This window comes from Phyllobates terribilis, unplaced genomic scaffold, assembly GCF_046119375.1.
Source record: "Phyllobates terribilis strain yellow unplaced genomic scaffold, ASM4611937v1 Scaffold_13__5_contigs__length_258822181, whole genome shotgun sequence".
Taxonomy (NCBI): Eukaryota; Metazoa; Chordata; class Amphibia; order Anura; family Dendrobatidae; genus Phyllobates; species Phyllobates terribilis.
The window spans coordinates 21,816,305-21,824,349 of record NW_027362773.1 but is presented as its reverse complement, the minus strand read 5'-3'; positions in this window follow the sequence as shown (position 1 = coordinate 21,824,349).

Below are 8,045 nucleotides of genomic sequence, written 5' to 3'. Positions count from 1 at the left end.
CCGGAAAAATGACTAAGTCCCCAAAAAAATGTTTTTCAACTTTATTCAATTTTACCCCTGTGGATATATATTCTACCCACACACATTTGGAACTCTCCTGGGGTACCCTCACACATATTATTCCCTCATTTAGTGGATATTTTCACAAAAAAGTGAAATTTTGAAAAATTCAGAAAATTGGCTGAAAATGACTAAATATGAAGGACTCATCGGGCGAATCGCTCTGGAACTGAAATTGGAATGCTCACTGACATTTCCCCTATCTGGAAGTCTGATAAACACCGGAAAAATTACTAAGCCCAAAAAAAAATAGTTTTCAACTTTTTTCAATTTTACCCCCGTGGGATATATATTCTACCCACACACACATTTGTAACTCTCCTGGGGTACCCTCACACATATTATTCCCTCATTTAGTGGATATTTTCACAAAAAAGTGAAATTTTCAAAAATTCAGAAAATTGGCTGAAAACGACTAAATATGAAGGACTCATCGGGCGAATTGCTCTGGAACTGAAATCGGAACGCTCACTCACATTTCCCCTATCTGAAAGTCAGATAAACTCTGTAAAAATGACTAAGTCCAAAAAAAAATTTTTTTCAACTTTTTTCAATTTTACCCCTTTGGATATATATTCTACCCACACACATTTGGAACTCTCCTGGGGTACCCTCACACATATTATTCCCTCATTTAGTGGATATTTTCACAAAAATGTGAAATTTTCATAAATTCAGAAAATTGGCTGAAAACTACTAAATATGAAGAACTCATCGGGTGAATCGCTCTGGAACTGAAATCGGCACGCTCACTGACATTTCCCCTATCTGGAAGCCTGATAAACGACGGAAAAATGACTAAGCCCAAAAAAAAATAGTTTTCAACTTTTTTCAATTTTACCCCCGTGGGATATATATTCTACCCACACACATTTGGAACTCTCCTGGGGTACCCTCACACATATTATTCCCTCATTTAGTGGATATTTTCACAAAAAAGTGAAATTTTCAAAAATTCAGAAAATTGGCTGAAAACGACTAAATATGAAGGACTCATCGGGCGAATCGCTCTGGAACTGAAATCGGAACGCTCACTGACATTTCCCCTATCTGAAAGTCTGATAAACGCCGGAAAAATGACTAAGTCAACCAAAAAATTTTTTTAAACTTTTTTCAATTTTACCCCTGTGGATATATATTCTACCCACACACATTTGGAACTCTCCTGGGGTACCCTCACACATATTATTCCCTCATTTAGTGGATATTTTCACAAAAAAGTGAAATTTTCAAAAATTCAGAAAATTGTCTGAAAACGACTAAATATGAAGGACTCATCGGGCGAATCGCTCTGGAACTGAAATCGGAATGCTCACTGACATTTCCCCTATCTGAAAGTCAGATAAACTCTGTAAAAATGACTAAGTCCAAAAAAAAATTTTTTTCAACTTTTTTCAATTTTACCCCTTTGGATATATATTCTACCCACACACATTTGGAACTCTCCTGGGGTACCCTCACACATATTATTCCCTCATTTAGTGGATATTTTCACAAAAATGTGAAATTTTCAAAAATTCAGAAAATTGGTTGAAAACTACTAAATATGAAGGACTCATCGGGTGAATCGCTCTGGAACTGAAATCGGTACGCTCACTGACATTTCTCCTATCTGGAAGTCTGATAAACGCCGGAAAAATGACTAAGCCCAAAAAAAAATAGTTTTCAACTTTTTTCAATTTTACCCCCGTGGGATATATATTCTACCCACACACACATTTGTAACTCTCCTGGGGTACCCTCACACATATTATTCCCTCATTTGGTGGATATTTTCACAAAAAAGTGAAATTTTCAAAAATTCAGAAAATTGGCTGAAAACGACTAAATATGAAGGACTCATCGGGCGAATCGCTCTGGAACTGAAATTGAAACACTCACTGACATTTCCCCAATCTGGAAGTCTGATAAACGACGGAAAAATGACTAAGCCAAAAAAAAAATAGTTTTCAACTTTTTTCAATTTTACCCCCGTGGGATATATATTCTACCCACACACATTTGGAACTCTCCTGGAGTACCCTCACACATATTATTCCCTCATTTAGTGGATATTTTCACAAAAAAGTGAAATTTTCAAAAATTCAGAAAATTGGCTGAAAACGACTAAATATGAAGGACTCATCGGGCGAATCGCTCTAGAGCTGAAATTGGAACGCTCACTGACATTTCCCCTATCTGGAAGTCTGATAAACGCCGGAAAAATGACTAAGTCCAAAAAATTTTTTTTTTCAACTTTTTTCAATTTTACCCCCGTGGCATATATATTCTACCCACACACATTTGGAACTCTCCTGGCGTACCCTCACAAATATTATTCCCTCATTTAGTGGATATTTTCACAAAAAAGTGAAATTTTCAAAAATTCTGAAAATTGGCTGAAAACGACTAAATATGAAGGACTCATCGGGCGAATCGCTCTGGAACTGAAATTGGAATGCTCACTGACATTTCCCCTATCTGGAAGTCTGATAAACGACGGAAAAATGACTAAGCCCAAAAAAAAATAGTTTTCAACTTTTTTCAATTTTACCGCCGTGGGATATATATTCTACCCAGACACACATTTGTAACTCTCCTTGGGTACCCTCACACATATTATTCCCTCATTTAGTGGATATTTTCACAAAAAAGTGAAATTTTCAAAAATTCAGAAAATTGGCTGAAAACGACTAAATATGAAGGACTCATCGGGCGAATCGCTCTGGAACTGAAATCGGAACGCTCACTGACATTTCCCCTATCTGAAAGTCTGATAAACGCTGGAAAAATGACTAAGTCAACCAAAAAATTTTTTTAAACTTTTTTCAATTTTACCCCTGTGGATATATATTCTACCCACACACATATGGAACTCTCCTGGGGTACTCTCACACATTTTATTCCCTCATTTAGTGGATATTTTCACAAAAATGTTAAATTTTCAAAAATTCAGAAAATTGGCTGAAAACTACTAAATATGAAGGACTCATTGGGCGAATCGCTCTGGAACTGAAATCGGAACGCTCACTGACATTTCCCCTATCTGAAAGTCTGATAAACTCTATAAAAATGACTAAGCCCAAAAAATATTTGTTTTCAACTTTTTTCAATTTTACCCCTTTGGATATATATTCTACCCACACACATTTGGAACTCTCCTGGGGTACCCTCACACATATTATTCCCTCATTTAGTGGATATTTTCACAAAAAAGTGAAATTTTCAAAAATTCAGAAAATTGGCTGAAAACGACTAAATATGAAGGACTCATCGGGCGAATCGCTCTGGAACTGAAATTGGAATGCTCACTGACATTTCCCCTATCTGGAAGTCTGATAAACAACGGAAAAATGACTAAGCCCAAAAAAAAATAGTTTTCAACTTTTTTCAATTTTACCCCCGTGGGATATATATTCTACCCAGACACACATTTGTAACTCTCCTGGGGTACCCTCACACATATTATTCCCTCATTTAGTGGATATTTTCACAAAAAAGTGAAATTTTCAAAAATTCAGAAAATTGGCTGAAAACGACTAAATATGAAGGACTCATCGGGCGAATCGCTCTGGAACTGAAATCGGAACGCTCACTGACATTTCCCCTATCTGAAAGTCTGATAAACGCTGGAAAAATGACTAAGTCCCCCAAAAAAAAATGTTATACTTTTTTCAATTTTACCCCTGTGGATATATATTCTACCCACACACATTTGGAACTCTCCTGGGGTACCCTCACACATATTATTCCCTCATTTAGTGGATATTTCCACAAAAAAGTGAAATTTTCAAAAATTCAGAAAATTGGCTGAACACTGCTAAATATGAAGGACTCATCGGGCAAATCGCTCTGGAACTGAAATCGGAACGCTCACTGACATTTCCCCTATCTGAAAGTCTGATAAACTGTATAAATATGACTAAGTCCAAAAAAAATTTTTTTTCAACTTTTTTCAATTTTACCCCTTTGGATATATATTCTACCCACACACATTTGGAACTCTCCTGGGGTACCCTCACACATATTATTCCCTCATTTAGTGAATATTTTCACAAAAAAGTGAAAGTTTCAAAAATTCAGAAAATTGGCTGAAAACGACTAAATATGAAAGACTCATCGGGCGAATCGCCCTGGAACTGAAATCGGAATGTTCACTGACATTTCCCCTATCTGAAAATCTGAAAAAACGCCGGAAAAATGACTAAGTCCCCCAAAAAAATTTTTTCAACTCTTTTCAATTTTACCCCTGTGGATATATATTCTACCCACACACATTTGCAACTCTCCTGGGGTACCCTCACACATATTATTCCCTCATTTAGTGGATATTTTCACAAAAAAGTGAAATTTTCAAAAATTCAGAAAATTGGCTGAACACTGCTAAATATGAAGGACTCATCGGGCGAATCGCTCTGGAACTGAAATCGGAACGCTCACTGACATTTCCTCTATCTGAAAGTCTGATAAACGCCGGAAAAATGTCTAAGACCCAAAAAAATTTTTTTTCAACTTTTTTCAATTTTACCCCCGTGGGTTATATATTCTACCCACACACATTTGGAACTCTCCTGGGGTACCCTCACACATATTATGCCCTCATTTAGTGGATATTTTCACAAAAAAGTGAAATTTTCAAAAATTCTGAAAATTGGCTGAAAACGACTAAATATGAAGGACTCATCGGGCGAATCGCTCTGGAACTGAAATCGGAATCCTCACTGACATTTCCCCTATCTGAAAGTCTGAAAAAATGCCGGAAAAATGACTAAGTCCCCCCAAAAAATTTTTTCAACTTTTTTCAATTTTACCCACGTGGGATATATATTCTCCCCACACACATTTGGAACTCTCCTTGCCTACCTTCACACATATTATTCCCTCATTTAGTGGATATTTTCACAAAAAAGTGAAATTTTCATATATTCAGAAAATTGGCTGAAAACGACTAAATATGAAGGACTCATCGGGCGAATCGCTCTGGAACTGAAATCGGAACGCTTACTGACATTTCCCCTATCTGAAAGTTTGATAAACGGCAGAAAAATGACTAAGTCCCCAAAAATTTTTTTTCAACTTTTTTCAATTTTACCCCCGTGGGAAATATATTCTACCCACACACATTTGTAACTCTCCTGGGGAACCCTCACACATATTATTCCCTCATTTAGTGGATATTTTCACAAAAAAGTGAAATTTTCAAAAATTCAGAAAATTGTCTGAAAACGACTAAATATAAAGGACTCATCGGGCGAATCGCTCTGGAACTGAATTCGGAACGCTCACTGACATTTCCCCTATCTGAAAGTCTGATTAACGCCGGAAAAATGACTAAGTCCAAAAAAATTTTTTTTTTAACTTTTTCAATTTTACCTCCGTGGGATATATATTCTAACCACACACATTTGGAACTCTCCTGGGGTACTCTCACACACATTATTCCCACAATTAGTGGATATTTTCCCAAAAAAGTGAAATTTTCAAACATTCTGAAAATTGGCTGAAAACGACTAAATATGAAGGACTCATCGGGCGAATCGCTCTGGAACTTAAATCGGAACGCTCACTGACATTTCCCCTATCTGAAAGTCTGATAAACGCCGGAAAAATGACTAAGTCCAAAAAAAATTTTTTTTCAACTTTTTTCAATTTTACCTCCGTGGGATATATATTCTACCCACACACATTTGGAACTCTCCTGGGGTACCCTCACACATATTATTCCCTCATTTAGTGAATATTTTCACAAAAAAGTGAAAGTTTCAAAAATTCAGAAAATTGGCTGAAAACGACTAAATATGAAAGACTCATCGGGCGAATCGCCCTGGAACTGAAATCGGAATGTTCACTGACATTTCCCCTATCTGAAAATCTGAAAAAACGCCGGAAAAATGACTAAGTCCCCCAAAAAAATTTTTTCAACTCTTTTCAATTTTACCCCTGTGGATATATATTCTACCCACACACATTTGCAACTCTCCTGGGGTACCCTCACACATATTATTCCCTCATTTAGTGGATATTTTCACAAAAAAGTGAAATTTTCAAAAATTCAGAAAATTGGCTGAACACTGCTAAATATGAAGGAATCATCGGGCGAATCGCTCTGGAACTGAAATCGGAACGCTCACTGACATTTCCTCTATCTGAAAGTCTGATAAACGCCGGAAAAATGTCTAAGACCCAAAAAAATTTTTTTTCAACTTTTTTCAATTTTACCCCCGTGGGTTATATATTCTACCCACACACATTTGGAACTCTCCTGGGGTACCCTCACACATATTATGCCCTCATTGAGTGGATATTTTCACAAAAAAGTGAAATTTTCAAAAATTCTGAAAATTGGCTGAAAACGACTAAATATGAAGGACTCATCGGGCGAATCGCTCTGGAACTGAAATCGGAATCCTCACTGACATTTCCCCTCTCTGAAAGTCTGAAAAAACGCCGGAAAAATGACTAAGTCCCCCCAAAAAATTTTTTCAACTTTTTTCAATTTTACCCACGTGGGATATATATTCTCCCCACACACATTTGGAACTCTCCTTGCCTACCTTCACACATATTATTCCCTCATTTAGTGGATATTTTCACAAAAAAGTGAAATTTTCATATATTCAGAAAATTGGCTGAAAACGACTAAATATGAAGGACTCATCGGGCGAATCGCTCTGGAACTGAAATCGGAACGCTTACTGACATTTCCCCTATCTGAAAGTTTGATAAACGGCAGAAAAATGACTAAGTCCCCAAAAATTTTTTTTCAACTTTTTTCAATTTTACCCCCGTGGGAAATATATTCTACCCACACACATTTGTAACTCTCCTGGGGAACCCTCACACATATTATTCCCTCATTTAGTGGATATTTTCACAAAAAAGTGAAATTTTCAAAAATTCAGAAAATTGTCTGAAAACGACTAAATATAAAGGACTCATCGGGCGAATCGCTCTGGAACTGAATTCGGAACGCTCACTGACATTTCCCCTATCTGAAAGTCTGATTAACGCCGGAAAAATGACTAAGTCCAAAAAAATTTTTTTTTTAACTTTTTCAATTTTACCTCCGTGGGATATATATTCTAACCACACACATTTGGAACTCTCCTGGGGTACTCTCACACACATTATTCCCACAATTAGTGGATATTTTCCCAAAAAAGTGAAATTTTCAAACATTCTGAAAATTGGCTGAAAACGACTAAATATGAAGGACTCATCGGGCGAATTGCTCTGGAACTGAAATCGGAACGCTCGCTGACATTTCCCCTATCTGAAAGTCTGATAAACGCCGGAAAAATGACTAAGTCCAAAAAAAATTTTTTTTCAATTTTACCCCCGTGGGATATATATTCTACCCACACACATTTGGAACTCTCCTGGGGTACCGTCACACATATTATTCCCTCATTTAGTGGATATTTTCACAAAAAAGTGAAATTTTGAAAAATTCTGAAAAGTGGCTGAAAACGACTAAATATGAAGGACTCATCGGGCGAATCGCTCTGGACATGAATTCGGAACGCTCACTGACATCTCCCCTATTTGAAAGTGTGATAAACACCGGAAAAATGACTAAGTCCAAAAAAACATTTTTTCAAAGTTTTTTCAATTTTACCCCCGTAGGATATATATTCTACCCACACACATTTGGAACTCTCCTGGGGTACCCTCACACATATTATTCCCTCATTTAGTGGATATTTTCTCAAAAAAGTGAAATTTTCAAAAATTCAGAAAATTGGCTGAAAACGACTAATTATGAAGGACTCATCGGGCGAATCGCTCTGAAACTGAAATCGGAACGCTCACTGACATTTCCCCTATCTGAAAGTCTGATAAATGGCGGAAAAATGACTAAGTAAAAAAAAAAATTTTTTTCAACTTTTTTCAATTTTACCCCCGTGGGATATACAGTGCCTACAAGTAGTATTCAACCCTCTGCAGATTTAGCTGGTTTGATAAGATGCAAATAAGTTAGAGCCTTCAAACTGCAAACGAGAGTA